This window comes from Bos mutus, chromosome 4 (assembly GCF_027580195.1).
Source record: "Bos mutus isolate GX-2022 chromosome 4, NWIPB_WYAK_1.1, whole genome shotgun sequence".
In the NCBI taxonomy this organism is placed as follows: Eukaryota; Metazoa; Chordata; class Mammalia; order Artiodactyla; family Bovidae; genus Bos; species Bos mutus.
This window is the reverse complement of record NC_091620.1, coordinates 63,433,857-63,449,747: the sequence shown is the minus strand read 5'-3', so window position 1 is coordinate 63,449,747 and position 15,891 is coordinate 63,433,857. Positions and strand designations below refer to the sequence as shown.

Sequence of the window (15,891 nt, the reverse complement as noted above, 5' to 3'; positions counted from 1 at the left end):
CCCTTCCTCACTGTACCTACCACTCTACTCCCTGTCCTGCCCATGATCCTTGACAACTACTAAGTTCTCCTCAATTTGTATAATTCTGTCATTTCAAGAATGTTATATAATGAAATCATACAGATGGTAGCTAACCTTTTTGGATTGACTCTTTTCACTCATCACAATACCCTGGAGATTCATTCCAATTGTTGCATGTATCAATAATCCATTTCTTTCTTATTACTGAATAGTAGTCAAGGATATGAATTCCAGTTTCTTTAGCCATTCACCCATTGAGGAAAGTTTGATCTGTTTTTAGTTGTTGGCTGTTTCAAATAAAGCTGTCATAGACATTCATTTACATGTTTTTACATGAGGACAAGTCTTTATTTTTTCTGGGATGAACACCCAAGAGTGTAACAGCTGGGTGTTATAGCAGTTGCATGTTTAGTTTAAGAAACTGCCCAACTGTTTTCCAGAGTATCTAGGAACTATCTGTTTCAAAGTTCTAGGCTGAGAACGAGAGCAGATCAAACCTACTGAATGGGTTTGGCGAGGCCAGGCTATGGAGAAGATAAATGAGTTAAAGCCAAAGGTGACGAGGCCCTGAGTGCTGGCAACAAGGATGATGCACCACAGTGCTGCCCTCAAACAGTGAGTTGGGTTCCCAGACCGTGTGCTCTCCAGCAATCGCTCTGTGTCCTTCACCAAGAAAGGTGATCATCAGAAGGCTACAAGGATGGTGACAAAACTGTTGACTTAAAACCTGACTGGGGCAAGGGCTCTATTCCCCAAAAGCCGTAGCTCTTGAGTTTTTAAACTCATTCAAAAACCACCACTCAAACTTATGACAAGAGTTTAAACATGAAGCAAGTAATCCTCAATCCTCAGCTCAAAGATGGTTTACAGAATATGGAGCCCTGGTCAGCAGAGAGGAAATTCAAGAATCCTTTCATCATGTCTGATCTATACCAGAAGTTGGATAGTGATTCCAGGACAAGGACACTGCTCATGGATCCTACCTACCAGGAACTGATAGGGCAACACACAACAGGCCATCTGACCCGGGCTAAAACTGCAAGATCCGTAGGTCATGACTATCCTCAGTGTCTCCTCCAAGGTGATCTGGGCAGTATGGATGAGGAGAAAGAAGCTGAGACACCTCCACCACCACCATCTTCTCCCAAAAAGGAGACCAAGCCAGAGCCAATGGAAGAAAATCTTCCAGAGAATAAGAAGCAGGCACTGGAGGAAAAAGAGTTGGGGAAGCATGCCTGTAAGAGAAAGAAAAAAAAAACAACAACTTTGACTCAGCCTTAAATAGTACAACAGAGCCAACACCAAGACCCCACCAACATGACTCACACGACCAATCAAGGAGCCAGGTACTCCACAAAGGATGACCAGAGTGAAAGTCAGGAGATTTGTGAGAAGGCCTTTGAAGAGCAGCTAAACAAGCGAGAAGAGTATCACCAACAGATCGCCAAACCTTACACTCAAATTGGAAGAGCCTACTCCATAGAAGGAAAGTGTATGGATGCCATCCATTTCTACAAGTCTCTGGCAGAGCACCAAACCCTGGACTGCATAAACCCAGAACAAAGGTAATGAATATATGTAGAAAGGGGACTATCCCCAGGCCAGAAACCATCAAATGGGAATCTGAGAGACACCAAATTGTACAGCAAGTGAGCTGCCTGCTCCATCAAACTCCTGGAGTTTCAGCTGAACACAAGGACTGTGAGAAATATATCCAGTTAGAACTGACTCTCACCAAGGGTTATCCATGGAAAGCATCTGCCCTAAGAATCAACAAAAGACTATACAAAAGGCATGGATGTCCACTATAAGGCACTAGATCTGGACTCCAACTGTAAGCAGGTAGCTGACAGTCACCATGGCTACACGGTGTTACAGAACCACCAACACAACAGCCTTGAAGATGTGAAGAGATAGGCCATGGCCAAGGTGCAATAGATGAGTGACCTGGCCATGTGGCTTAACTTGGAACAGATGCTGAAGAACCCTGGCACTCAGCAGACACTTAAAGAATCCTGCAATAATGTGGAAGCTCCAGAAGCTGATGGAGGTGGGTCTGATTGCAATCGGGTGATGACTCACTCATCTCCTTCCCCTCACCCTCACATAGAAAAAGGAGCCAGAACTGTGGCAAGCAGCATGGAGCAGAAGGGACAGACAGGGAAAGGAGAACAACTTATCTCTCTATGTTTATAGAGACCAATGTGGAAGACAGAGATTTGTACTCCAGTTATTCATGTAGCCTCTCGGCCCTTTTTGCACTAACACTGTCTCTCTTGCTGCCCCCAGATTTCATGTCTCCCACCTGTGCTCCTCAGTCACTGTCCAAGCTGCTCTGCCATAGTTGGTGATTGGTGGGGTTGGGGGGTGGCGGTGGGCAGGGAGTGAAAGCGTTAGCCGCTCAGTTGTGTCCTTGACTCTTTGTGACCCCATGGACTATAGACCACCAGGCTCCTCTGTCCAAGGAGTTCTTCAGGCAAGAATACTGGAGTGGGTAGCCATTCCCTTCTCCAAGGGATCTTCCCAACCCAGGGATCAAACCTGGGTCTCCTGCATTGCAGGCAGATTCTTTTACCATCAAAGCCACCCACCAGGCAAAGGGGGAGGCTGTTCTTTCCAACCTCAGGTCCCAACTGTCTTCACACTATAAACTCTATGACCCCTTTACCAACAGAACCAGCCAGTCAGGCCTGGTTACACATTTTTTTAAAAAAAGCAGGAAAGAAAAAGTCGTTCTGTTTATTGTTAATACCAGACAAGAGAAAGACAAAATATATCTTTGTTCAACCTTAGGTCTTTTACAGGAAATAGGAAACCAGAAGTCTATTCAGATCTTATCATAGCTTAATTAATGAAAGAAGGTGCATTATGATCAAGGTTGTCTTTGGGGGAAAAAAAAAGCAACTGATTAACAAAAGCAACTTAAAACTTCACAACTGTTTTTAATGTTGACCTAGGAGCTCCATGTTAGTAGAGCTTTCATGGTCTACTGATGTAATTTTTGGCAACGAACAGACTCTGAATGTTTTACTCAACATTTTGGGATTAAAACACAGGAAACATTCTTACCATGTTCCCAAATGTATAACCTATTTATTTTGATTTATTTTCATAAAAGAACAAGCTCTCAGAATTATAGACACATGTTCTCATCCCCAAAACAAAATAAACCACGTCTTTGAGGCTGAAAAAGAAAACTTTCAGAAGATTTTTGAATAATTTAAAAGATTCTAAGCCTTGAGACATAATATTCTGATCATGAAATCATTACTGCACAGCAAGTAATGATTCTCTTGAAATCTGAAGTCAACAGGAGATCTGTGCAAGAGTCAATCACGTTCTACAGTATAGGACCACTCTCAAACTTAAAGCTTTTCAGTTTATGAAATATTTATGCACTCTAAACTGGATTGAAAAATCTTCACGGGCATCTACCCGTGGGCAAACTATTCAGTGTTTTCTGCCTTTTCCACATACCAGCTGCCTAGAGTCCTACCCTCCCCAGTCAAGTATTTTATACTACTCTCTGCTGCTGCTGCTGCTGCTGCTGCTGCTGCTGCTAAGTCGCTTCAGTCGTGTCCGACTCTGTGCAACCCCATAGATGGCAGCCCACCAGGCTCCGCCATCCCTGGGATTCTCCTAAACAAATGTATTCCACCACATCTGAATATCTGAATGCAGATCATAGTTTCCAAAATACCTGGTGCAGGAAGGTCCCTATAAGTCCTATTTATAATCACTATGCAGTCTGCAGTTCCTTTCATAAATACAAAAGTCACTTCTCATCCTTCATGACATTTCCCTTCTCATTCTATCCAGGCTGGGGCTGCTACAATGTATGTCGTGTTCCTATAGGTTATGCACTATCAATACTCATTTTCCCCTGCAGCATTTTGTATTTATTCACTATTCTTATCTGGAAAATAAAAATTTTATTTAAATTAGTTTTTATAATTACTCTAGTACAATTCCTTCCTTTCCCATAATAACCTCTTATTAGTGTTGTAATACTGGCTTATAGAAGCCTTTCCTTACATTGAATAAATATAACACATATTCAATGAGTGCCTACTATCCCACTGTGATTGTCACTGGAAATTCTGTGGTGGAAAAGATGGATAAAGTTCCTACCTTAATGGAGCTACAGCCTAATGGTAAAGATAGACATTAAACAGATCATCACATAAGTAATTACAATGCTGGCAAGCATATAAAAAAAAGTGCTACAAATGTACATATAAAGGGACAAGTAGTCGGCAGGAATTGTAGACTAGCAAAAAATGATGCTTAACCTGAAATCTGATAATAATTTGGAGTTAACAGAGACAAAGGGAAGAAGTGTGTCACTAGAGTGCAAAGGATTTTGGCATAATTAGGAACTCATAGAATGTCACTGTGTCTGGAACTTAGAGCATAAAGGGGAGAAAGCTACAGAGGAAGCTGGGGCCAGGTCATGCTGAGTCTGGTAGGCTCTGAATTTTATTCAAATTGTATTTGAAATATTTTTAAGTAAGGGACTGCTATGATCAGCCTGCACTTTTAAAGGACCACTCTTGGAAAATAAAGTAACCATTTGGCTTAGTGATGGGGAGAACAAAAGTGGATGGAGGAGGACTATTAGGAATCTTTTATAGGTGCCTAGAAGAGAAATGATGGCTTTCTTGGATAATTGCGTTGGCACTGAAGAGGAAAAACACCTTAAATGTAGAACTAATGAGATGTGATTTTTAGCCAGTGCAACTGAATGACTTAGACATGTTTAAAGTATATGATTTCTGTCTAGAAAGTTTCTTATTTTTTTAATTTACTTTTTTAATTGAAGGATAATCGCTTTACAGAATTTTGTGTTTTTCTGTCATATGTCAATAAGAATCAGCCATAGGTACACCCATATCCCCTCTGTTTGGGAGATTTTTGAGTAGGGGCTAGAATAAAAATTCTCGGATGATAGATTCTTTTTTGCTTTTTTGTTCACTGCTGCAACCCATGCCTCCAGAGATATTCATGTTAGAGGTGTTGAACAGGCAGTGAGATCCAATTGCAGTTCAGAAGAGAGATTTGGGTTGGTATTAAAAATGTGACAATCAGCAGGATGTAGCATGGATCCTATCAGAAGCCAGGACAATATGGAGCTCCTCTAGAGGAAGGCTGAAGGGTGGGAAAGTCGAGATGAAGGACTGTGCCCAGCTCACTTGCCAAAGCATTTAATCTTTCTCATCATATTCTCTGTGAGGCCCAGTCCCCTAGTATCTCCCATTACTGTCTTCAGTTTGGACCAGTCCCACAGGAACACTAAGCCCTTCATCTCCCTCTCTTCACTCCTCCTTTCAAGAGCAGTGGATGGAAGGAAATGTAGGAAAATGGGTTATAGTATAAAATGGAACATGATGCCGAATTATTGATGGAAGATACAGATTTAATGCTTGACCCTTTCCAGCTATTAGCTGGGCCCAAGTCAGACTGGTAGGGTACATTTTTTAGCCAAGAAGTCATTTCTATGCTCTTTATAACTCAGCATACATTTCATACTTAATTTGTCCTTAATAAAATAATAGTTAATAAAATGAGATCTTTTCATAGTATGACAGTTGCTAAAGCGGCAAATTTTATAAATACCAAACTGGTTAGAACCAGTTTCATTTTTAGAATTACTCGACTTATAGAACAATTAATTCAAAAGTGTAATTTGTTTATTCTATCTTCTGTGCTTAACAGAATGTAAATTGCACTAGGTAACCAGCGCAAATTGTCACCAAAATGGAGAAGCCAGAAGTCACTGAGAGTTATGTTAAAAAACAAAAACAACACCCAAACACTCTGCTCTGTGTCCAGAATAATTAAACATTACTTCTTTCATAAGCAAGTTGAAATGACTTCTTTTCAAAAGAGATTAAATGTACATTCTGCTTAAGATACTTTTCTCAATGCATGACCCTCCAAACATCTCTAGTTAATGAAGTTCATTGAAAAAATAGGGCTATCCTCATAACTGATTTTATATCATTAGATGAAAAGAGTTAAAATTTTTAAATCCCTGGTCCAGGAAGATCAAAGCCATGGAGCAGCTAAGCCCCCGTGCACCACAACTATTGAGCCCGTGTGCCACACCTACCGAAGCCTGTACACACCTAAAGCCCGTGCTCCACAACAAGAGAATCCACGCAATGAGAGGCCTGTGCACTGCAATGAAGAGTCCACATTCCCCACAACTAGAGAAAGCACTGGAGACCCACCACAGCCAAAATTAAAAAACAAATAAGTAAAAAATTAAAAAAAAAACCTGTTAGTCCAATGAAAGTGTGGTTAGTCCAGTGACGTGCAAACAGGTCATTCTATAAAATGCGAATAATGATGCCTGCCTCAAAAGACTGCTGTGAGAAATAAATTAACATTTGGAAAGCATTCAGAACTGCCTCTGTGATACACAGAAGCCAAATTATTTTTGGCTGCTATTGCTGCTGTGACTACTTACAGATATAGCTCCTGTTTATCTGCATTAAAAAGATCCTCAGGGTGGGGGCTATAGTAATGTTGAAATTACAGTGATTATTACAGCAGGCCCCCTAATCCTTGGGGGTAAATTCTAAGACCCCCAGAAGATATCTGAAACTGCAGACAGTACTGAACTCTCTCTATATTTTTTCCTATACACATATATCTATGATAAAGTTTAACTTATAAATCAGGCACAGTAAGAGATTAATAATAATAGCTAATAATTACTACACTGTAATAATGGTTAATAGAACAATTATTATACACTGTAATAAAAGTTACATGAATGTGATCACTCTTTCTTTCAAAACATCTTGTACACATTTAATACCTGTTCCATCTTAACAAAGCATGTAACATGCATTATGACTGTAATATGTGGTTTGAGGTACACCAACAAAACTAGCATGAATTCCTTTTTCCTTTTTCACAAAATCACAGATAAAAGGTCTTTGAAACCTTGGTATACAATTTTTTTTCTTTAGTTGAAGACTTGTATCTTTTCAATTAAAGGAAGAACTTTTTGGCTTCTCTTTGGCACATTCAAGTTGCCAGCATCACTACTCTTGGACATTGGGGCCATTATTAAGTAAAATAAAAGTTACTTGAACACAAGCACTGAAATACCGTGACTCAATCTGATAACCAAGATTGTGCTAAATGACTACTGGGCAGGATATGCTAGACAAAAGGGTGATTCACGTCCCATGTGGGATGGGGCAGGTTGATGAGAGAGAATTGCATGCATCTTAAAATTTATGAATTGTTTATTTCTGGAGTTTCCCATGTAATATTTTTTCACTGATCTCACACGCTATAGCACTCATCTCACACATTAGCAAAGTAATGCTCAAAATTCTCCAAGCCAGGCCTCAACAGTATGTGAAACTTGAACTTCCAGATGTTCAAGCTGCATTTAGAAAAAGCAGAGGAACCAGAGATCAAAATGCTAACATCCTCTGGATCATCGAAAAGCAAGAGAGTTCCAGAAAAACATCTATTTCTGCTTTATTGACTGTTCCAAAACCTTTGAAAACTGTGTGGATCACAAAAAACTATGGAAAAGAGATGGGAATATCAGACCACCTGACATTCCTTCTGAGAAATCTTTATGCAGGTTAAGAAGCAATAGTCAGAACCAGACATGCAACAACAGACTGGTTCCAAATTGGGAAAGGAGTATGTCAAGGCTATATATTGTCACCCTGATTATTTAACTTATATGCAGAGTACATCATGCAAAATGCCAGGCTGGATAAAGCACAAGCTGGAATCAAGATTGCCAGGAGAAATATCAATAACCTCAGATACGCTGATGACACCACCTTATGGCAGAAAGTGAAGAGGAACTAAAGAGCCTCTTGGTGAAAATCAAAGAGGAGAGTAAAAAAGTTGGCTTAAAGCTCAACATTCAGAAAACGAAGATCATGGCATCTGGTCCCACCACTTCATGGCAAATAGATGGGGAAACAATGGAAATAGTGAGAGACTTGATTTTGGGGGGCTCCAAAATCACCGCAGATGTTGACTGCAGCCATGAAATTAAAAGACGCTTGCTCCTTGGAAGGAAAGTATGACCAACCTAGACAGCACATTAAAAAGCAGAGACGTTCCTTTTGCCTACAAAGGTCTGTCTAGTCAAAGCTATGGTTTTTCCAGTAGTCATGTATGGATGTGAGAGTTGGACTAAAAAGAAAGCTGAGCACTAAAGAATTGATGCTTTTGAACTGTGGTGTTGGAGAAGACTCTTGACAGTCCCTTGGACTGCAAGGAGATCCAACCAGTCCATTCTGAAGGAAATCAGTCCTGAATATCCATTGGAAAGACTGATGCTGAAACTTCAATACTTTGGCCACCTGATGTGAAGAACTGACTGACTGGAGAAGACCCTGATGCTGGGAAAGATTGAAGGTGGGAAGAGAAGGGGTTGACAGAGGATGAGATGGTTGGATGGCATCACCAACTGAATGAACATGAATTTGAGCAAGCTCTGGGACTTGGTGATGGACAGGGAAGCCTGGCATGCTGCAGTCCGTGGCATCTGCATGATTGAGTGACTGAACTGAACTGAATACTTTTGGACCATGATTGACCATGGGTAACTGAAATCATACAAAGCAAAACTGTGGCTAAACAAGGACTACTGTACTTTCAAAAATAGGTTACATTGGTTCCTAAGCAGGAATTCTATATATAAATAAAATAATTTTTAAGACACTAGAAGAGCCACCATTCAAAAAACTTCTTTAAAAAAACTTCTTTAAGCACGTAATTGCTTTTTGGGGAAGATCACTAAGAAAGTAAATTTTCCTTCCACTACCACATTCCCCTAGCAGCTGTGCCAGTTTGCCTGAGACAGCCTAACTGAGAACTATTTCCAGGAACCAGTGCTGGAAGGGAGTTCGTTGCAAGAGCTGACAAGGCCGATGACCTTGGCTAATACACATCTCAATTCTGAAAATCGTTGATTTACTTTTTCCATTATCAGTCATTCTTACTTTTCCTAACAGTCAGATGCTAGTTCCCTGTCTCCTGTTCTACACTTTGTAATTCCCTACACCTACTCAGAGTCTGTCCTGACCCTCAGTTTGTCTTGGCTCTTCTCAATGCTTCCTGGAATATCAGAACAGGCCGATCACTGGATTCACCTCTGCATGGTTCTGACTCCCTCTCTCAAATCTACAGTCTTTACGGAGGCCCTGTGGCAGTTTCTCTGGTCCTGCCTTCCTGTAGGCCTGTTTGGGACTGTCTGCACCTTAGTATTGGGTTGACCAAAAAGTTTCATCAAGTTTTTTTCATGTTTGCAAAGTTCAAATGAACTTTTTGGCTGACTCAATATAAAAGATGATTGAGGAAATTGCTGCATACCTACAGGCTCCTTTATCTTTGAAGAGTTGTGAGTTCTCCTGAACTCTTTTCTTGCTTTCTGTTCTGTATCCTCCTCCCCCGAATGAACATTTTATAAGAAATAGAAGGAAGGATAAGCATGCTAGTGGGTAGATGGGTACCAATCATTGTGACCCATTTCAAAACTCTTTTCTCTCCTTCCTCCTACCCTATAACACAATCTGCAGCAAAAAAGCTGGGTTACTTTCCTTCTGAGTTCCCATGATGAAGTTGGGAGGGGATCTGTCCAGAGTTGACTGACCAAGCTTTTTCATTTTGGCTCTTCAGAAGGAATCAAGAAGAAAATCCAGCTGATGTGGTGAAATCCCCCAACATGCCCACCAGTGGAAACACCGAGAAGCACAGCTCTTCCTGGCTTACTGCAAACACAGACCAGGACAAGTTAGAGCCACAGACCACTTCCCATACGAGCTCTACTCACTCCAAGGAGATGATCCAAACTTAAGGGTTATTGGTGCTTCTGAATTCACACAGACTGTTGAGCCACGTCTCAAGAAGCAAGTGGAGGGCTTTCTTGCTCTTCCATTGCCTGTGAGCCTGCAGCAGGTAAAACCCACTCCACTAGAGAGGACCTACCACTAATTTTCTAAAGTGAACCAACCCCTGGAACAACATTCAGAAATAAATAGGAATGAATCACTGACACACACATGAATGTGTGATAATCATGCTGATAATCATGCTGATAATCATGCTGAGTGGAAGCCAGGAAACTTAAGAGCACTCACTGTATTTCTACTTACATCAAGTTCCACACAATGTAAACTAAGCTACAGTGACAGGAAATACATCAGTGGTTACACAAGGACTACTTGAGGTTACTTGAGGGAGGGAACCCACAAGCAGGAAGGGAGAAAAGGATAACAACATGGCAGAAGGAAACTTTCCTGGGTGATGGATATCTTCATTATCCTGACTTTGGTACTGATTTCATGAGTGTATACACATGTCAAAACTTACTAAATTGTAAACTTAAAATATGTACTACTTATTGCAGGTTAATTATATCTTGATAAAACTTTAAAAAGTGTGCCTCCACCTCCAACTATTAATATGGTAAATCTATTACTAAATATAAAAAGCTAAATCAACTCTGCATTCATGGAAATAAATCTCATGTGGTTATGACACATGAGTTTCATAATGTAGTATTGCATTCTGTTTGCCAATATTCTTTTTTGCATTCTCCCTCTTTTTATTATATCTTTTATTTCTTTAGGTAGCTATTTTATTGTCAATATTGGAAAGTCCCATTATCTGAATTTCATGTGCTCTAAACTACTGTTTGTTGTGTTTGCAGACTTGCACTCAAACAAACATGAATTTGCTTTCTTGGACTTCCCTTGAGGTCCAGTGGTTAAGAACCTGGCTGCCAATGCAGGGGACATGGGTTACGTCTGAGGACCAGGAAGATCCCACATGCCAAGGAGCAACTAAGCCCAAGTGCCACAACCACTGAAGCCCATATGCTCTGGAGCCCACGAGCGGCAGCTACTGAGCCCACACACTGCTCCAGGACGGGCTGGCTTTTATTTACTTACAGCCTTGATTTCAGCTCACAGTTTTTTCTTTTGCTCTTCAGAATTTACTTCCTTGCAAACTCAGTCATTTTTAAACTATATATTTATTGTTCGGGATCTATGTGCATTTCAGCAGGGTAGCTTTTCAGAATATCTGACCCATAATACTGCCAAAAATGGACCCCCACTATGAGACTCTCTTTTTTTATTAAATTGGAGCTCTGTGTTACATAGAATTTGGTCAGAAAGCAATCAGTATGTGAGTAGAAGTTTCATTCACCTTTCGTAGGCTATGCCTTTGGACTTTTTAACTTTAGGGTTTTGTGGGTAATCTTTCCACAGTTTTCTAAACTGTCGATTGTGGCCACTGGGGACAGGAGACACAAATAACAAATGCTGAGAGCTGGACTGTGAAGAAGGCTGAGCGCCGAAGAATTGATGCTTTTGAACTGTGGTGTTGGAGAAGACTCTTGAGAGCCCCTTGGACTGCAAGGAGATCCAACCAGTCCATTCTGAAGGAGATCAGCCCTGAGATGTCTTTGGAAGGAATGATGCTAAAGCTGAAACTCCAGTACTTTGGCCACCTCATGCAAAGAGTTGACTCATTGGAAAAGACTCTGATGCTGGGAGGGATTGGGGGCAGGAAGAGAAGGGGATGACAGAGGATGAGATGGCTGGATGGCATCGCTGACTCGATGGACGTGAGTTTGGGTAAACTCTGGGAGTTGGTGATGGACAGGGAGGCCTGGCGTGCTGCGATTCATGGAGTTGCAAAGAGTCGGACACAACTGAGCAACTGATCTGATCTGATGGTGCTCTATAGCATGTTATCAAGAATGAGAGTTGTGAATTTCTCAGTTCTATGATTCTCTTCTCTTAGCTTAGACAGCCAGAGATCATTAGGCTTTGCATGTTTTATTAATCACACACTCACTGTATCACAACCAGTGACCGCAATCATTACAGCACAGACACAAAGAACCATCTCAGAAGACCACGCAGTCTGGCTGGCTTTCTCACAATACAACATAACCTTTTCTTTAGCATCGGTATGAGCTCAAGGAAATGTGGAATATTCCTATGAAGTTGAACCACATGAACCAAGTCAACGTGTCACAATGATTGCAGATCAGGTGTGAGAAGCAACCTAAAGGATTCACACGTCAATCAAAGTTTGCATTTCCCACCTGTGGTGGACAACCCACACCAGAAAGAGGGCGAAGACCAGCCCTGGTGCTTGGGATATTGGGCTGTTACTAGGTACCAATATTAAGAGCCATACCTGTCCTAATTTTTTTTTTAGCCATTCTCAGTTTACATTTTATGGGAATCAAGTGGAAATTCCCACATTATTACTTTCTCTGACTGTTGTTTTCAGGCTAGATCTCACCAAAGATGGAAAATTCCCACCTGAAAAAGAAGGGATTAAAACTACAGAGTGGGCATGGCGCTCAGTCAGTCCTGCCTTGGTGCTCAAAGGCCCTGCCATCGCCCAGTCTCTCTGGTTGTTTCTGGCACACTATCTCACTCCTTCCTCACCTCTTCAGCTAGTGGGTCTCAAATTGTTGTCTGCAACAAGATCACAGGGGAACTTCCTAAAAATATTTTGTTTTAAAAAGTCCTGATTTCACTTAAAAACTAGTAAGTGAATCCTGAGCATATATCCAGAGAAAACCAATATTTGAAGATACATGTACACCAATGTTCACTGCAGCACTATTTATAATAGTCAAGACATGAAAGTAACCTAAATGTCCATCAACAGATAAATGGATAAAGAAGATGTGGTGTATATATACAATGAAATATTGTTTAGTCATTAAATCGTGTCCAACTCCTTTGTGACCCCATGGACTGTAGCCTACCAGGCTCCTTTGTCTATGGGATTTCCCAGGCAAGAATACAGGAGTTTGTTACCATTTCCTTCTCCAGAGGATCTTCCTGGGATCAAACCTATGTCTCCTGCATTTCAGGCACATTCATTACCACTGAGCCACCTGGGAAGCCCAATGAAATATTACTCAGCCATTAAAAAGAACAAAATAATGCCATTTACAACAACATGGATGAAGACAAATATCATATGATACGGCTTATATGTGGAATCTAGAAAAATGATAAAAGTGAACTTATTTATAGAACAGAGAGAGACTTGTAGACATATAAAACTTATGGTTGCTAAAAGGGAAATGTAGGAGGTGGGGTGAGGGAAGAATTAGTAGGTGGGGTTAATATGTGTGCGTGCATGCTCAGTCGTGTCTGGCTCTTTTCAAACCCATGGACTGTAGCCTGCCAGACTCGTCTGTCCATGGATTTTTCCAGGCAAAAATACTGGAGTGGGTTGTCATTTCCTTCTCCAAGGGCTCCTCCTGACCAAGGATCAAACTCATACCTCCAGTATCTCCTGCATTGGTAGGCAGATTCCTTACCATTGTGTCACCTGGGAAGCCTGGATTAACATATACACACACTACTACATATAGATAACCAACAAGGATGTACTGTATAGCACAGGGAGCTCAGTTAATACTTTGTAATAACTATAAGGGAAAAGAATCTGAAGAATAATATGTGTGTGTGTGTGTGTGTGTGTGTGTGTGTGTGGAGGAGGAGATGGTTAGATAAGCATCACTGACTCAGTGGACATGAGTTTGAGCAAACTCCAGGAGAAAGTGGAGGACAGAGGAACCTGGCGGGCTACAGTCCATGGGGTTGCAGTCAGTCAGACAAGACTGAGCGAATAACACTTGCACTTTTCACTTTCAGGCACCATCTGAGCAAACTGCCACAACTACTCTAAGGTGGGCTCTTTTATTATCTCTGCTTTATAAGTGAGGAGATTGAGGCCCTAGGTATTCAATAACTTGCCCCAGATTACACAAATAGAAAATGAAATCATGATTCAAACCCTTGATCCTACCACTAGAAGAAAACAAAGCCCAGAGAAATGATGCTATTTGTGTAAAACCATGCAGTTGGCTAGTCCTGGAGGCAAAACCAAGACTTCAGTCTTCTGACTCCCCATGCAGGAGTCTGGGATCACCAGGGGTTGTGAACAGACTTAGAAAACATTTGTAGCTGTCAGCTGGACAGAGAGACTTGCTCAGAGGGCTAGGGGTAGGCAGTGTACTCAGACGGCAAAGTCAAGTACCTATGTCTTCACCTGTAGCTGGAACAATAATCTGACTGCACGTAGAATCCTTGCCTTCTGATAAAGTGGATTAAGGCTTCTCCTCACTTCCCATCAATACCAGACCAAAACTACTTCCACATGACCAGAAAGATAGTGAAGAATAAAGTACACACCAAAAAAAGACACAGTTGGGATTGTTCAAGGACATTGTTGCCATGGAAAGATGTATCCCAGGGGTGGATAGTGCAACTGCAGAGGAATAGGATTTTAAGGGGATGATTTTCTGGAATTAAGAGTTCACTAATTTAGACTTACTAAATTGGAATTCATGATAATTCTGGGAAGCACTGAGCTAAAGATGATATATCGGGATATACACATTGTGATATAATAAGATGTATTTATGTTTTTATAGGATACTATTGGGAAAGGAATGCCTAAACTATTTGTGAGAATAAATTCTTCAAACTTCCAAATTGTTTGGAGCAGATGAAATGTTATGAGTAATAAACTTGACAGGGCTCTAAGGAGAGATGTCTTTAGTTCTCTGGGGACTTTGGAGAACCTTCAGATTTCTAGGCTTTCTTTCAGATACTGATTCCTTAGGCTGTCTGCAAGCCTGGGAGTTTCTTAAAGCACCAGTAGGTGTTTCAAATGCAATTGACTCACGCACAGTTTTAGGGAATCTCTGCTAATTATACAACCATGCACCTTACCCACTTATTATTATCTATTATTATCCATTTACTTATTATTATCTATCATTTATTAACAGATACCTGAAGGACTTCCAGTCCTATAATAATTGAAATCTAGGAAGCCTTTCAAAAATGCCTTGTGAAATTTGCCATTACTAGTTTTTCACAAACTGGACCTTTATCCTTCAACGATTTATCACGACTGCAGTTATACCAGATTAGTAAAATTTCATTTGCAACTGGCAGTCCCACACCCCACAGAAGTTATAATTATGACAATGTACCTGGAACCTGAAGACTCAGCCCCACTCCAGGCTCTCCCAACAGTCCTTAATCAATAGAATTTAAGAAACAAATGACCGCCACTGTACCTTAGGTCTGGACATCCTAAAAATGGTCCTGGTACCATGTTCCAGCCTGATCTCCAACTCCAGTAACAGCATCTTTGTACCCAAGTCCCAGTATAGGGGTCTTTCCAGATTCTTTTTCAATTTCATCAGTGATTTGTGTGTGTGTGTTCTGACCCCAAGGGCCAAAACCCCACCAATAAGCCAGCAATGGGCCTTTTTTTAGCTTTCTGACTTGACCTCTGTACTTGACCTCATGTATTCACATGAGATTTCCCCTGCTGGTCCAGCTGCCTTCATGGATTACCTTCCATTATCCTTTGAGGGAACTTCCTTCATCATCTCCCACCTTCTGCTGGGTCTATTTGCTATGGCCCTTCTCCAACACAGTTCAAGTTCTGATTTTGATTGTGTTTCTTAAAGCCTTGGTGCTCCCCCAAATACAGTGTTTTCTGGAATAATACTGCTGGCATACTTAAGAGATATTAAATTTCTGGTTATAATCACTTAAACAATAAACCTCTGAATCAATTTAAGAAATAAAATCCTCACATTTTTGACTACGACAAAAAAGAAGCAGACTCACAGACAGCAAACTAGTGGTTACCAATGGGGAGAAGGAAGTGGAGAGGGGCAATATAAGAGTAGGGGACTAAGTTTGTATAAATATATAAACTACTATGTATAAAATAGATAAATTATAAGGATGTATTGTAAACACAGAAAATAGAGCCAGTATAATAACTATAAATGGAGTATAACCTTTGAAA

At 40.8% G+C, this 15,891-nt stretch overlaps 1 pseudogene; it reads left to right on the top strand.

Annotated features, from left to right (window-relative positions):
* The first annotated feature begins 547 nt into the window (after positions 1-547).
* LOC102273956 (stress-induced-phosphoprotein 1-like) lies at positions 548-2,095 on the top strand (annotated as a pseudogene).
* The last annotated feature ends 13,796 nt before the right edge of the window (positions 2,096-15,891 follow it).